This window comes from Perognathus longimembris, chromosome 2, assembly GCF_023159225.1.
Source record: "Perognathus longimembris pacificus isolate PPM17 chromosome 2, ASM2315922v1, whole genome shotgun sequence".
Taxonomy (NCBI): domain Eukaryota; kingdom Metazoa; phylum Chordata; class Mammalia; order Rodentia; family Heteromyidae; genus Perognathus; species Perognathus longimembris.
Genome location: NC_063162.1, coordinates 70013585 through 70030829, shown reverse-complemented (window position 1 = coordinate 70030829; position 17245 = coordinate 70013585). Strand labels below are relative to the sequence as shown.

General features: G+C 38.6%; 1 protein-coding gene and 1 long non-coding RNA gene across 9 annotated transcripts in view; both read left to right on the top strand.

Annotated features, from left to right (window-relative positions):
* The window catches only part of Sugct (succinyl-CoA:glutarate-CoA transferase), a 546711-nt gene that overhangs the window by 327658 nt on the left and 201808 nt on the right, over window positions 1–17245 (top strand). The gene's annotated exons all lie outside the window — the stretch shown is intronic.
* On the top strand, window positions 1849–16572 carry LOC125346681. Its single transcript, XR_007210003.1, has 3 exons — window positions 1849–2093; window positions 14507–14512; window positions 16562–16572. It is a non-coding gene; the product is annotated as an uncharacterized LOC125346681 (long non-coding RNA).

The following is a 17245-nucleotide window of genomic DNA, read 5'->3' as shown; positions in this document are numbered from 1 at the left end:
GCCATCTGCCACATTGTGGCAGCCACTCTCCAGAGAGGGAGCAAAAAAACTTTTTGTCTTAAAAAAGTCACCCAATCTCCAATATTTTATGGTAGTAATAGAAAGAGAATCCAAATTTTCTCCTTCCTATATGGAATCCTCTTTGTTTTTCTTTTCTTCGCTCAGATTTTTTCTGTATGTACGGTCTCTCCTTTCTATAGGGTCAACAGTGCCTTATCCCATCCTTGACATGATGCCCAATAGCCAAGTATCTTCCTTCCTTCTGTTTTAGAGGTACTATGACTTGAACTCAGGGCCAATCAGCTTTCTAGACAAGCACTCTACCAGTTGAGCCACACACTCCAGCCCTTCCATTTTAGTTACTTTTCAGATCAAGTCTCGTACGTGCTTTTTCCTCAGTCAGGCCTGGGAGCACAATCTTCCTACTTACTATACCTCTCATGCAGCTGGGATTCTAATTATTAACTCCCACTCCTAGTTTGTTTATTGAGATGGGACCTTCCCTTTTTTTCCCCCCAGGCTGGCCTCAAGCTGCTTTTCTCCTGATCTACCTCCAAATTAACTGTGATTATAGGTATGTGTCAACATGCCTGGCCCTTCATCATCTTTTAACCAGATTGATGCTGTTAGAATTTTTCTTGCTTCCAGAAATGGTGAGGATCCCTCAAATAGTCATTATGGTGGGGTTTGAAGCAATGGGGCCCTACTGAAACATAAGTAGGTCTGGAAAGTTAAGAATTCTCAACTGAGGCCCAGGAAACTTAATTTCTTAGATGAAAAAGGAAAGTTTTCCTTCATACTTATTCTCAGCTTTGATGTTGACTACTTAGAAGAGTATCCTGTCTTTATTCTTAGGAGAAATATAACCAAAGGGCATAGGAAGAATGTCATTAATTTGATTTCTTATATTCTGTTTCTGCTGGAGAATGGATATTAGTGAGCAAAATGGCTTAGATACATAAGAATATATGCTTCAAATATAGAACAATAACCAAAAGTACTTTTATTGCTATTTTTATTGGCCCCAAAACTCATAAAACAAAAACAAGTATTTTTCTCTCTACTTGTTTGAAGTCATGTGTGAATTTTTTTTAGATAATGAAGATGGGATTTTATTGATCTCAGAGTTCTTGACAGAGTTGAGTACCATAGAGTCATTGTAGTGGTTTTTCTATTCAGTGTGTGAAATTGAGTCCCTGTTCATACATAATAGCAAGATGAGGACAGCAAGTCAAGTCATTTTAGATTTTATTTACTCTGGGTTTGATGGGAGTAGGCCTTGCATCTGCACAAATGTTGGGCCTTTGGGTTTCTCTAGGCCTAGATAAACTTGTTTCTGACAAGTATCCAGAGCAGTAGAGATGGAAGGAATTCCCCTTTGCAATTTGGTGTGCTCTGTTTATCAGAAATGAATAAAGGTATAATCTTTGTATGAATTTCATTTGATAGTTATATATATATATATATGCTTGTCCCTAGCATCTTCTGTTTCTAGAATGTTGTAATTCTGCCCAAGTTTCTGCCTTGTTGAAAATTCCTCAGTGGTTTTGGGGTATAGATTATACTCTTGCACAAACTGGAATAAGTAACCCTAAATTTCATCTGTTATCTCCCCAGTGCCCACAGCCTTCCACTAACCATGATCTTTCTTCTAGACCTTTGACTAGGAGGGGAGGGAGGGGCCTCAACGTGGGATTCCATGCAGACTTCTCATTTCTCTGCCTGGTGTATTTTGAGGAAAAAAGGCAATATTTCATACCATCTTGCTAAATGTCAACCAGAGAACATTGCTAAATCCTTCTCAGCAGGTTTTGGGGTCATTGCTAAATCCTTCTCAGCAGGTTTGAGTGTTAATAGAGAAAGCAGATAATCTTCCCACATAGGCTGTGTTGGTTGTTCCTTTGTGATCCTCAAAGAAAAGCAGAGAAGGAATTTGTTTTGCTGCAAGTATTTCATGAATCTGTTTTGCTTACTTTGGTTATGCATTTGCCTTACTAGATCAATGGCCTTCACTTTAAGGCCTTCAAGTTGAGGCACTGGAATGCCTTGCCTTGAAATGGTGAGAGGATGTCCACTTTTCTCTCTGGCTAGTAGTCCCTGGTGAAATATAAGTAATGGATCTAGTGAAAGAGTGCATCAGTATCTAACCTAAATCACAAAGGACGAAAAATCATTTTCATTCAAATTAGAGAGAAAAGTGTCTATTGAAATTTTGACCTCTGTTCTTCAGAGGAATGTGTGATGTAATCAGTTCAGGATACTTTTCCATAGCTGGAGTACCAACTAGGAGTGAGTTAAATTTCCTTTTCCCAGAGATTCTCACACTCCTCAGTGAACTGCTTCACCTTTGCCCTCTCCCTTTTGCAGTGAAGCTGGTATGCTTGAAGTCTGGAAGTTCACTCACACTTTACAGGGAGGGGGAGAAACAGAAAAGAGTACCCAGGAGCAGGCGAGGACAGGAGGCCAGTACTCTGACCTGGATTCGGGGGCTTTTTTTTTTTTTTTTTTTTTTTGGACAACTTCATTGAGGCCTATCAGGCTGTTGGCCCCTTTGAGTGAGGTTTTGGGACTGTGCGCCCTCTGCTGGGCAGAGCAACAGATGCGGCCACTCTGGAGCACCTGGGTAAGGAACTTCAAGCATTTACTTACTAATGCAAGGACAGATTTTTTTTTTTTTTTAAAGAGGTGATGCTGCTTTGCCAGTGGCCAAGGTAATGTGATGATACAGCTTCCTCTTTGAGGGAGGACACAATGTCATGTTCTACTGAGTCGCTCTCATAACCACAAATTTCCTTCCAGCATGTACTGAACCTTTAAACTTAAGCTTGTCATATAAGTTCCATGGTACAACACAACAGGGTGAATGTGTTGGTGCTCAGTTAGAGAAAATACAGAGGGTTACCAGCTGGGCACTGACTTTCTCCTATCATCCTAGCTACTCAGGAGGTTGAGATCTGAAGCAGCATTGTTTGAGGCCAAGAATGAATAGAAATGTTTGCTAGACTCCATTCCCAAAATAACCAGCAAAAAGCATGGCTCAAGTAGGACAATGCCAGCCTAACAGGTACAATGCTCAGAGTTCAAACACCAGTACTGACAAACAAAAGAAAAAACCTAAAACAACTCATTTGAGAGGTAAATTTTGTTTTGGGATTAATAATTAATTAATTAATTATATGGTGCTGGAGATTGAATCTGTGGATTCACATACACTAGGCCAGGGTTAGAAAGTTCTCTACCACTGAGCGACATCTCTCTTCATCAACTTTCATGGGTACCTGCTATCTATTAGCATTGGGTATTGCAAAGGAGATGGCGGGCAAAAACCAGAAAACCTATTTGGATCCCCTTTATATTTTCTTCTTGCCTAATTGCTCTGGCTAGGAATTCTAGTACTATGTTGAAGAACAGGGGAGAGAGTGGACATCCCTGTCTTGTTCCTGATTTTAAAGAGAATGGCTTTAGTTTTTCACCATTTAGAGTTATGTTTGCTGTTTGTTTGTCATAAACTGCCTTGATTATATTCAGGAATGTTCCCTGAAATCCCAGTTTTTCCAGGGCTTTTAGCATAAATGGGTGCTGGATTTTATCGAATGCTTTTTCCACATCAAGTGATATAACCACATCAAGTGATGTGGTTCTTTACCTTGCTCCGGTTGATGTGGTGGATTATATCAATTGACTTGCATATATTGAACCAACTTTGCATCCCTGGGATGAATCCAGTTTGATCGTGGTGTATTTTTTTTTTTTTATGACCTGTTGAAGTCTATTGGCCAGAATTTTGTTGAGAATTTTTGCATCTATGTTCATCAGGGAAACCGGTCCTCTTTCCGTGATGAGTCCCTGCCTGGTTTTGGGATGAGGGTTATACTGGCTTCATAGAACATGTCTGGTAGTGAACATTCTCTTTCAATTTCATTGAAGAGTTTGAGAAATATTGGTGTGAGTTCTGTTTTGAAGGCCTTGTAGAATTGTGCTGTGAATCTGTCTGGACCTGGGCTTTTCTTGGCCGGGAGATCACTTATTGCCGTTTCTATTTCAATACTGGATATGGGTTTGTTTAGAAGGTTTAAATCTTCAAGGTTGAATTTGGGGATTTGAATTTTTTCTAGAAAATCATCCATTTCTTCCAAGTTCTTGAATTTGTTGGCATAAAGGTTTGCAAAATAGTCCCTTATTATGGTCTGAGTTTGGGTTGTTTCTGTGGTGATGTTACCTGATTCATCTCTTATCTTGTTTATTTGAGTGTGCTGCCTTTGTTTTTTGGTCAGGTTTGCTAGGGGTCTGTCTATCTTGTTGATTTTTCCAAAGAACCAACTCTTTGTTTTGTTGATTCTTTTTTTTTTTTTTTTGGCCAGTCCTGGGCCTTGGACTCAGGGCCTGAGCACTGTCCCTGGCTTCTTCCCGCTCAAGGCTAGCACTCTGCCACTTGAGCCACAGCGCCGCTTCTGGCCGTTTTCTGTATATGTGGTGCTGGGGAATCGAACCTAGGGCCTCGTGTATCCGAGGCAGGCACTCTTGCCACTAGGCTATATCCCCAGCCCTTGTTGATTCTTTTGATGGTTTTTTTTTTTTTGTCTCTAATTGATTTAATTCTGATTTGATTTTAATTATTTGCTTCCATCTATTGACTTGGGGTTTGGCTTGTTGTTCTCTTTCAAGTAAATTAAGGTGCTTCCTTAAATGATTGAGTTGCTGTTTCTTCAGTTTGTTGCTGTATGCACTCATAGATATAAGTTTTCCTCTGAGTACTGCCTTTGCTGTGTTCCAAAGGAGCTGGTACTTTGTATCCTCAACTTGGTTGAATTCCATAAACATTTGAATTTCCGTTTTAATTTCTTCATTGACCCACTGATGGTTGAGCAGTGTGTTGTTTAAGCTACTAGAGCTGATCCAAAACTTTGGCAAAGTTGCAGAATATAAAATAAACCCTCAAAAATCAACGGTCTTTCTCTATGCTAATGACCCAAAGACCGAGGCTGAAATCAGGAAAGTAACTCCTTTTGCAATAGCCTCAAAAAACATAAAATATCTAGGAATAACCTTAACCAAAGAAATGAAAGACCTCTATGATGAGAACATTAAAAACATGAAAAATGAAATTAAGGCAGAACTAAGGAAATGGAAAAACCTCCCATGCTCCTGGATTGGGAGGATTAATATAATCAAAATGGCAATATGGCCAAAGGCTATCTACAAATTCAATGCAATATCCATGAATATCCCAACACCATTTTTTAATGAAATAGAGGAAGCAATCCAGAAATTCATATGAAGCAATAAAAGACCCAGAATAGCAAAAACAATCCTAAGCAGAAAGAACAGTGCTGGAGGAATTACAATACCAAATTTCAAGCTGTATTATAAAGCTATAGTAATAAAAACAGGTTGGTATTGGAACTGGAACAGGCCTGAAGACCAATGGAACAGAATTGAAGACCCAGAAATGAACCCACAGAACTATGCCTACTTAATCTTTGATAAAGGAGCTAAAACAATAGTATGGAAGAAAGATAGCCTCTTTACCAAATGGTGCTGGCAAAAGTGGTTGAACACATGCAACAAACTAAAACTAGATCCTTATATATCACCCTGCACCAAAATCAATTCCAAATGGATCAAAGACCTCGAAATCAAAACAGACACCCTGAAAACGCTAAAGGAAGGAGTAGGAGAAACACTTGGGCTCCTTGGCACAGGACGAACTTCCTTAACAACGACCCAGAAAGGCTACAAATCAAAGAAAGGTTGGACAAATGGGACTGCATCAAACTGCAGAGCTTCTTCAGGGCAAAGGACATAGCTCGCAAGATAAACAGAAAGCCCACAGATTGGGAGAAGATCTTTACCGGCCATTCAACGGACAAAGGCCTCATATTTAAAATATATGCAGAACTAAAAAATTACCTTCATCCAAAACAAAACCACAAAGAACCAATAGCCCCCTCAACAAGTGGGCTAAAGACTTAAAAAGAGACTTCTCTGAAGAGGAAATGAAATTGGCCAAGAGACATATGAAAAAGTGCTCTACATCACTGGCCATAAAAGAAATGCAAATCAAAACAACATTGAGATTCCATCTCACCCCAGTAAGAATGTCCTATATCAAGAAAACTAACAATAACAATTTTTGGAGGGGATGTGGCCAAAAGGGAACCCTATTTCATTGCTGGTGGGAATGTAAACTGGTTCAGCCACTCTGGCAAGCAGTATGGAGATTGCTCAGAAGGCTAAATATAGAACTCCCCTATGACCCAGCAGCCCCACTTTTGGGTATCTATCCAAAAGACCACAAGCAAAATCATGCTAAAGCCACCAGCACCACAATGTTCATCACAGCACAATTTTTCATAGCTAGAATCTGGAACCAACCCAGATGCCCCTCAGTAGACGAATGGATCAGGAAAATGTGGTACATATACACAATGGAATTTTATGCCTCTATCAGAAAGAATGACATTGTCCCATTTGTAAGGAAATGGAAGGACTTGGAAAAAGTTATACTAAGTGAGCCAGACCCAAAGAAACATGGACTCTTTGGTCTCCCTTATAGGGAATAATCAGCACAGGTTTAGGCAAGTCACAGCAGAGGATCACAGGAGCCCAATAGCTATACCCTTATGAACACAAAAGATGATGCTAAGTGAAATGAACTACATGTTATGGAAATGATTGTTATATCACAGTTGTAACTACTTTCAACGTGTCATGTGTAACTGTAGCTTCTATTATTGATGATGTTCTTGTATCACCTTCCTGTGGTTGTACCTACACTATCTCTGTAATCTTATCTGAGTATATTGGAAACTGTGTATACTGGTATTAGAACTAGGAAATTGAAAGGGAATACCAAAGTCGAGAGACACAGGATAAAAAAAAAGAAGACAAACAACTACAAAAGCAATACTTGCAAAACTGGTGTAAATGAACTAAACAACTTATGGGGGGGGCGTAAGGGAAAGGGGGAGGGGGAGGGAGAATAAGGGACGAGGTAACAGTACAAGAAATGTATCCAATGCCTAATGTATGAAACTGTAACCTCTCTGTAATTCAGTTTGATAATAAATACTTTAAAAAAAAAAAGAAAACAAAACCTAGGATGTTGATCAATTCCATCTAGGGGACCTGCAACATTAAAGGCATTAATAAAAGTGGGCATGAATGGCTCAAATCTGTGGTCCTAGCTACTCAGGAGGCTGAGATCTGAGGATTGAGGTTCAAAGCCAACCTATGCAAAAAGTCTATGAGACTCCAGTTTCAGTTAGCAAAATGCTTGACTGGAGGCACAACTCAAGTGGTAGACTGACAGTCATGAGGGAAAACACTGAGCAAAAGTGAAAGGCCGTGAGATTAAGACTTGGTACAGAAAAAAAAAGACTTGGTATTAGCACACTGATAGAAAGACATAATAAAGGAAGAAAGAGGGAAACAAAGAGCTGGGCTTAGCAATACCTCAGAGGGGACAGAAGTGAGGATTTGCTTTGCAAGGTGGCAACACATAAGTATTGAGGGATGCTTCTGTGTTTGCCAATTAGACAAGGTAAAGTATGGCTGACTCTAGTTGGTGGAGAGAACAAAGATAGGTGTATGTCTCACATGGAAGCCTGAAGTGAAAAGTAGGAAGAGGGGTGGCAAGTATGGATATTAGAGCCCAAATGTCAATGGCTTTGTCTAATGTGCTGAGCAAATCATAGCTGTCTAATGGAGATGGGGAGGCTCTGTGGACTGCCACAGGAGAGAGTGGTGACTGCTTTTCTTTTTCTTTTCTTTTCTTTTTTTTTTTTTGGCCATTTCTGGGGCTTGGACTCAGGGCTTGAGCACTGTCCCTGGCTTCTTTTTTGCCCAAGGCTAGCACTCTACCACTTGAGCCACAGTGCCACTTCTGGCTTTTTCTGTTTATGCGGTGCGGAGGAATTGAACCCAGGGCCTTGTGCATGCTAGGCAAGCACTCTACCACTAGGCCACATTCCCAGCCCTGGTGACTGCTTTTCATCTTAGAAATATCTTTCAGGAAGATACAGGGGATGTGAGAATGTAAAAAAGAAAGCAATTTAGCTTGTGCTGGAACAGAAAAGACAAAAAGAAGGGTGGCGTGTGTAGGGGTGTAGCCTGTAATCCCAGCTACTCTGGTGGTGATCAGGAAGATCATAGTTCAAAGCCATCTAGGAGTCAAAGTTAGCTCAACCAACAATCCTAGTGTGATGGTGTATACCTGTCATCCTAGTTACATAGGAGGCTTTGGCATGATGATTTTCCCTCCAGATTGGCCTGTGAATGTAAATATGAGACCTTACCTTAAAAATAGCTTAAAAAATGAAATGGGACAGTGTATGGCACAAGTGGTAGAGATGCTGCCTAGCTTAGGAATTGGAAAATGGAAAAAAGTTAATCTCTTGATTCAAGGAGGAATTAAACATTTGCTTTTCTTTGTATTCATGAGCATAACTAGTTCAAAAATGCTTAGAGTTACAATATTTTAATGAGCAGATTTTAGAGATCATTACTGTAAAATCTTATGTTCTGCAGATGAGGAAACTGTCCTCAGTTTGAAAAACACTGAAGATCTTATTTTATGCCATTTCTAGAGATGTAATCCAAATTATTACTTACATGCTCTAAGAAGTTCTACAGGAAAGAAAATGTTGATGCTTGTTTAATCTAACATTTCATACTTGATGGCCAGCTTAGTATTTCTCAGAGTTTGGATAATGTTCATTTAAACATTTCCTTTGTAATTAAATGAGCAATATAAGAATTCAAGCCATTAGCCTCCAAGGTCAGTTCAGTTAGTAAATATTTATTGGGCTGTTGATGTTCTAAGCACTATGTTAGATCTTTAGGGCACAAATATTATTAATAACATGATAATAGGAGTAAGAATAGAGGCTAAAACTCATGCAGTGCCCACTGGGTGTTGTGAAATTGGCTAATTACATGTGCCCCTCACTGAATTCTCACATACTCTAAGGGGAATATTATTTACAGTTTTAGAGGTGATAAAACTAAGGTTCAGAGAGGTGGATCCTCCCAAGTTCACAGGCTTTGTGAATCTCAGAACTGGGACAGAACTGGTTGAATCTTGTCTCACTGCTCATGTTATTAACCATGCTTTCCTTCGAAAATATATGACCTAAATCATGTCTACCAACATGGTGGGCACTGGTAGCTCATTTCTGTTATCCTAGCTATTCAAGGTGGCTGAGATCTGTGAATCTAGCCTGGTGAGAAAGTCCATTAAAATCTGATCTCCAATGAATCAGCAAAAAACTAGACTTGGAGGTATGGGTCAAGTGATAGAATGCTAGCCTTGAGTGAAAAAGCTAAGGAAAGCAAGGGGCCTTGAGTTCAAGTTCTGCTACTGACACAAACAATGAACAAATGACTGCGATCAAGTGTTTATTTTTCAGGGTCTTCAACGTTTGATTTCTGCAGTTCTGCCATCATCTGGAAAGTATTCCTGACTTAGAGAGCCAGGCGGCACTTGCTCTCAGAATCTGAAGCTATAGTATCAAACAGCCTTTTGTTGGGATATCGGGGATCTCGTTTCTTCCACATTACATAATGCAACATACATGAAGTAGATCAGGATATAGCTAATTTACAACTTTCCCACATGGTTCCTGAATGTTCCTTTTTAAAGTGGGAAAAAACAAGCACTGTATTTTCAATCTTCTTTATACACCCTAGGCAATACCTAAATATTTAACTCTTAGCAATTTGTGTTTTTAATGGAATCAGGTTTTCCTTTTGAGTTATTTTCATAGAGTAACTTTGGTTGTCCAAATATACTCTTGAAATACGTTGGGGATTATGGTTTCAACACATGTAAGCCTAAGGCCAAAGTATGAGTAACACATGATATTCTGTTACATTTCATGAACAAACCACTGTTTTGTGGTCTAATACAAAACATAGCTAAGTAGTTTAGATCACTATCAGGCATTACAAGGTTAGGTTTTCAATTTATGTGATTACCCGAAGCTCATTAGAAGTATATTCTCTAGCTTGAGGGAATGTGGCCTAGGAAATTGTGGGTCTTTTCCCTTGTGAAAATGGTGTATTTTTAGTTCATTTATTATGTTTTGAGTTGGTCTCAATTATATCCTTTTGTTCTTTTAGTACAATAGTCAAATTCACAAATAAACCTACAAAATCTATTTTACCAGTGAGCCAGATAGATTTAGAAAAAAAAAGGATAAGAGAAAAGAAGGAAAACACATTATTGTTATTTTATTAACTTAAGCTCTGTCTTCAGAACCTCACAGACACTCTATCAATGAAAGCAGTATGGTAAATTGTGTTCTTTGGAGTGAAGTAGCTGTTAGGTGGCGGAAAAGTACTGGCATTGGTGTATACAAGAACGCCAGCTTGGCCTTCCACTGGTTTCCTAGTTCTGAGAACCTGGGCCTAGTGTCATGTATCTGCTCTTTTGAGGTATGTAAGGAATAACATGAGCTATGCAATGACATGCATGTTGAGTCATACTTGTGCAAACTATGATCTTGAGCGTCTATGAAGCAACAATAACAACAGGAATGTCTACAGGATCGGATTGCTGTGCAGAGTGAATTGGGAGATGAAAAGAAGGACCAGGCAACATCAGGGATGCAAGATCACTTCTCACTGCCAGCTGCTACCTGCATCCTCTACTTTAAAAGTCAGATGCACGGGGCTGGGGATATAGCCTAGTGGCAAGAGTGCCTGCCTCGGATACACGAGGCCCTAGGTTTGATTCCCCAGCACCACATATACAGAAAATGGCCAGAAGTGGCGCTGTGGCTCAAGTGGCACAGTGCTAGCCTTGAGCAAAGAGAAGCCAGGGACAGTGCTCAGGCCCTGAGTCCAAGGCCCAGGACTGGCCAAAAAAAAAAAAAAAAAAAAAAGTCAGATGCACGCAGACACACTCAGGGGAGGATTCCAATGGTGTAATTCATCTAAACAACTAAAGAACACTTTAACAAAATGAATTCCAGGAAGCTGAAACATGTTTTGTCAGGGAAGGGAAACTTGGGGAGGAAGGCTGGTGGGGGAGAGGAGAAGCATAGAGGAAGAGAAGGCAAATACAGTCATGTTATCCAATGCACATGGTAAAAATGAAAGCTGGTTACTTGAGGCTGTGGATGGGATTGGGAGAGATGGGGGAGAATGATGAAAGAGGTGGCATTAATGAAAATGTATTATAATCTGTATTTAAACCTCTTTGCACAACTATTTAAGATGAAAAAAAGAAGAAAAAACCCCAGAATTTTAACTTTGCTCTCCACATTTTGTTGCTTAACTTTTATTTATAAATGAATGTTCCTAAAATTGCATTTAAAAACTTTAATAAGCAACAGGAAAACAAATGAAGTGTTTGACTATAGAACTCATACCTGAAGGATTTCAAACAGATACTGAGATTTTACTGTTCATAAATTATTGGTCTCAGAATAGAGGTCTTGTCTCTGAATTCTCGATGAGTCCACGTATCACAACACTTTCTTAAAAAAATCATCTTACATTAGTTGTAAAGGGAAGATTTCAATATAGGTTTACAATATATTCCAATTTATAACCTCTTTCAGTCTTCATTCTCTCTTTCTCTTCCTCAAATAATTTCAATGGAGTTTATTGTTTTATTTTCATAGATGCAATCTGCCTTTATAATCTACCTTTACCATATTCATTCTTTTTCATCTTCCCACTGGAATTTACCCACAAACCAGCAGAGCCTATTTCTGTTTTCTAGCCCCCACCTTCCTATTGGTTAGCAGCTTCCCCTGAGGCTCTTTACTCTGTTTTCAGATATAATTGCAATATATTGCAAAATTATTCATCTATCTTTGTCAAAACACTTTTTAAAACAACATAAAAATACATTATTGGCAATAACAAGGACCATTTTTGGCAATAGTTCATTTCTTTGAGTTAAAATGGAAATGTTGACCATATGTTTTTTTTAAACTGAGGTATCATTAGCAGAGACTTTCCTTCTGAAGCCTTCAGGGGACTTGGGAGAAAGGGCAGCTAGATGCTGCTCTGCATAAGAACTTTGTGAAAGAGGTATTTATGAAGGTCAAATCCATGTCCTAAATAGACATACATTCATTGCAATATGTTCACATGTAACTTTAAAAACCATTTAAATCTGGCTGTATCTCTATCATCCCTTTAACTTAATTCTTAGAACCCTTCATTCTCATCTTTCTTTGTTCATCAAGAAGCTTAAGATTGGATCTGTGGCCCAATTATATTAATCTTGTGATACTCAAGCTTGGGTTTATTTTTCTTGGCCCTAACTTTTGTAATTTGTCTTTTATTTTATTGTCTATTAGTGATCTCATAAACTGTGTTGAGTAGTAAGGAGTTGTAATATAAAAAATGAATGAATAAATAGGGGAAAACTCTAGGAGAATCTTTTGTTAGAAGAGACTCATTCTAAAATGAGTTGGATATTGGACTTGTATTAAGTAAGGAAAACATGGGTCAGCTTACACCTCATCTGATTTCCCTTGGAAGCTGCATTTGTTTCGGCAAAGCCTAAACCAAGTATTTGAAAAGGGGAGATTCTGAGAAGAGACCAACAAATCCTAGTGATTTCCCATTGCCCTTGGGATCACAGTGCTGGTTCAACCATAATCCGGATTTTTAACAACTTATTACACCCAGCTTCACTTTGAACCAAGGGGATTTAGTCGTGCTTATATGATTTCAAATTCTATCATGAGCCTTGGTGTTGGCATATTTTTTTAGCCTGTTTGTTATGGACCAAGTCAGTCTAAGATTAATGATAGTGACTCTCCATGCAGCTGAGTGCACATTGGAGTTTGTGTCTGATCCAGAACCCGAGCCCAAGAGCCCTGGCTGGGAGGGGCATTCAGGGAGCATACATTTTAGACCTTTCTGGTTTTGGTGCCAGTTCTGCATTGCCTGCTGTTGGCACACAAATGAGCACCTTCTGGTACATTGGTATATATTTTCTGGCTCTCTTACATTTTTATAGTCAGCGTATTTCAGATTTAATAATAAAATTCTAGATGACCATATGTTTTGAGGTATTATTCTTTTCCCAAGGTCGAAAATGAAAATGTTATTAGGCTATGTGAATCTGTAAACAATCAGCCTTTCCCGTGTTCAAAGTCAAGCAATGAACTTAGCTTATCAGAAAATGCACTTTAAAGTGCCATTTATATTCCCATGCCATATTATAGTGGTCAGTAATATCTTATTAAAAATAACACCCTAGGAAGTTTTCCATTTTAGGTCATTGATGGTAAGGTATGATTGAAAGCAAAACATACTGGGTGTCCTTCCATAAACATATTTGGAAAATTACTGAATTTTCATATGGCATAATGGTTTTAATTAACTTATTAATTAATTCCTTTGTTATTCCTGTACCCTGTGTGTCCATTGCTTCTTTCCAGACAAAAGTTCTATGAGGAGAAAATCCCCAGACGGACTGAAGGCAAACTAGTAAATAAAATGACAGTGAAAATGCTATTAGAAGATAACTTTCTGAGTATCTGTCAAACATTTTGCTAATACATTCAGTGTTTTTTTTTTTGTTTTTTTTTTTTTCTTTTTGGCCAGTCCTGGGCCTTGGACTCAGGGCCTGAGTACTGTCCCTGGCTTCTTCCCGCTCAAGGCTAGCACTCTGCCACCTGAGCCACAGCGCCACTTCTGGCCGTTTTCTATATATGTGGTGCTGGGGAATCGAACCTAGGGCCTCGTGTATCCGAGGCAGGCACTCTTGCCACTAGGCTATATCCCCAGCCCACATTCAGTGTTTTAGCTCAGTAAACCTTGTTATCCCTTAAAGCAAAGATAGTCATTATTACATTTTGTGGCCTTTTAAGGCGGGCATTGACTTTTTAATAATCCTCATTTTATAGCTGAAGAAACTGAGCCACAAACCAGTTAAGGAATTTGTTCAAGGTCACAGAGCCAGTAAGTAGTTTACTATTTATTCTGATCTTCCTAGCATAGATGCAGAGCTGTGGTTTCAACCTTTGCCACAGAGCTTCCTCCTACATATTTTTATTATTAATATTTCATAAATTTATCTTGCCTCAAAGCACTGTAAAAACAGCATTCCCTCATTTTTTCAATACATCACTAATAAGCTACAGAACCCTTATAATATGTATATCTGTCATGTGTTCCATGGCTTATATTTAATGATTTGGTATGTTTATGCATAATGTGTTCAGTGATTAATATTTATTGATATGGTGTCAGGCATTGTATAAAGCTTTTTGTATTCATTGGAACTTTTAACTCTACTATTATTTGAGTCACATTAAAAGTAATGACAAAAAAGTAATAACAGGGCCTGCCTCACAGATTGCTTTGAGAAATAAGTATGTTAATATGGAAGATATTTGGAAAGTAGGATATATAGCAAGTGCACAATAAATGGTAATCTTTATTGTACTTGTGTTGTAGGCAGGGAAGTTGAAACTTTAATGGGCCTGAATATTAGCTCTCTAGCCTTCTGATTAAAAAGTATTACTATACTTAGGTAAAGGTAGAGTATGATCATATAAAATGATGTTTACTGAAATGAACTCCAAGAAATGGAAATAAGGTTTTATGTTATTTTGCTCTTTTTTTTCATTTCTCCTTTGTTGCTGTTTTGATTTCTGTACCTTTTGTCTTGTCTATAAATTTCTCTGTTTGGGGAGGGTAAAGGGAAACAAAAATGGTGGGACAAAGTGTGAACAAATGCAGCAGAGATACTCACACTAAGTTAAAAGGAAACTATACAAATTGTGGAGTAGGAATCAAGAGGGAAAAAATGGGAGAAAATGAGGTAAGGGATGACATTGCTCAAAGAGAAATGTACTCACTTCCTGACTTATGTAACTGTAATCCCTCTGAATATCACCTTTACAATAACAATGATTTTTTTTTAAAGTAGAGTAGAGCTTTGAGTTGACCTGGAGCATACACACAACTATCATATAGCAAGAAAAAACTCAGGACCTCCCTGCCTCCCTCTCTCCTTCCCTCTCTCTTTCCCTCCCTCCTTCCTTGCTTTTTTTTTTTTTTTTTGGCAATGAAAGCTTTTGTTCTGAGTTTTTGTTTAGCATCAAGTTCAAGGTAGTAGGCTCTGCATTTGCCCTTCCTTTATTGGATTATCATTTCTATCCCATGATATCTGTGCAACCTGAGGAAATGTACCTAAACTCTCTGTGTCTCTCATCTGTGCAGCAGTGATAATAAGTAGTTTATATCCCTCAGTATTACAGTGTGAATTAAGTAAACTCTTGGTAGAGTGCTTGGCATCTGGTAGCATTCAAATAAGATTAACAATATTATTATGGCTATTAGGAATAAAATCACATTTGTGTTTTAAGAATACATTTTTGTCCTTCTTCTTCTTCTTTATTGTCAAAGTGAAATACAGAGGGGTTACAGTTTCATATTTAAGGTAAGTACATTTCTTAGCCAACTTGTTACCTCCTCCCTGATTTTTCCCTTGTCTCCCCCCTTCTTACTCCCCACCCTCAAGAAATCCATTTTGAATCTTAAAGTCACAGATTAAATCCTGGGAGTCAAGTTCAGAGAATACCATCATATACCATAGGAATTTCTCTGAAAGTCTATGAAGCCTTTGACCCTGAAAGTCAGCAAGGCCCTGGGGTCCCCAGCACTGCCTGAAAATTCTGGAACAACCCAGAAGGTTGCGCTTATTTGAAGCACTTTATTCAGTGATACAGGGAACCAGAATTTCCTTACCTCTGCCTCACAATCCCAGAAAAATGATGCAATGATTTGTTAATTCATACTCTTTCTTAAGGAAAAAAATGTGGATTTTGGCTATAAAAATATAGGGGAATTAGAAAGAACTTGGGTAGAAAGTCAGAAGGCCTAATTTGTAGACCAGTGTGTCCCATTCCTGGGACAGAACAGGCATCCAACATGTGTACAGGGACTTGAACTTTGCCAGTCAGTGTTTTGATTTCTCTTCCACAGCTCAGCACAGGGGGTTAGGTGGAGGACAAAGCCTCAGAGTTTCTTCAGAGCCTAGGAGTACTGAGTTCTATGCTAGGCTAGGTTGTTTAGGGAACTTATCAGAAGAGATAGGATTTTCACGTGGCTGTAATAATGTGGGTCATAATAAGACCCAATAATTTTAATTAATGAAAACTCTATCTTCTTCCCTTGGGACTTCATCCTCTTGGTTATAGGTTATATGTTTGTATACGTAATGGATGAGACCCCACACTGCATGGACAGTAAAGCAACTAAGTTAGGCGCTGGTGGCTCCCACATATAATACTAGCTCCTCAGGAGGTTGGAATCTGAGAATCGTGTTTTGAAGCCAACCCAAGCAGAAAAGTCTTATCTCCAATTGACCATCAATAAAACAGAAAATGATGTAGAGTGGTAAAGCGGTAGAGTGATAGTTTTGAGTGAAGAAGCTAAGGGAAAGTGCAAGGTCCTCTGGAAAGTACAGTTCCAGCCTCTGTACCAGCACAAAAACAAACAAAAACAAAAAATGAAAGAAAAAAAGAAAAGAAGTAAAGGAACTGCTACAGTTGATGATAGTATCTTTGAAAGTCACCCACAGAATTTAATGAATGTAATAGCAGTAGAACTTAGTTGCTGAACTGAACTCTCAGAAACATGACCAGCTTCTCTTGTTCCAAAGGTCTCAATGATTTTTATTCAATGTTACTACTTAAAATGTCAATTTTTTTAAATGACTGGGAATGGGGTTTAGCAGTAGAGTGCTTGCCTAGCATTCATGAAGTTCTGGGTTCCATTCCTCAGTACCACACAAACAGAAAAAGCTGGAAGTGGAGCTGTGGCTCAAGAGGTAGAATGCTAGCCTTGAGCAAAATGAAGCCAGGGAGAGTGCTCAGGTCCTGAGTTTCAAGCCCCAGGACTGGAAAAAAAAGTTTAAATATATGACCAAATACTGACTGCATGTCTATTATGTGCTAGATACCATTCAGTATTTATTTATTTGTTTACTTGCTTATTTTATGGTGATACTGGGATTCAAACTCAGGGTATTTATTTAGCTTGTTTATTAAAGGCTGGCACTTGAGCCATATCTCTACTTCCAGTATTTTGCTGATTAATTGCAGGTAAGAGTCTCTGGTGTTTCTCTGCCTGAGCTGGTTTAAAATCTCCATCTTTAGCTATCAGCTTCCTGAGTAGCTAGTATGATAGGTATCAGCCACCAGTGCCTGGTGTGACAAATTTGTTCTATACATAAAAAAATAATGAATAAGTAAAGTTCAAGTGA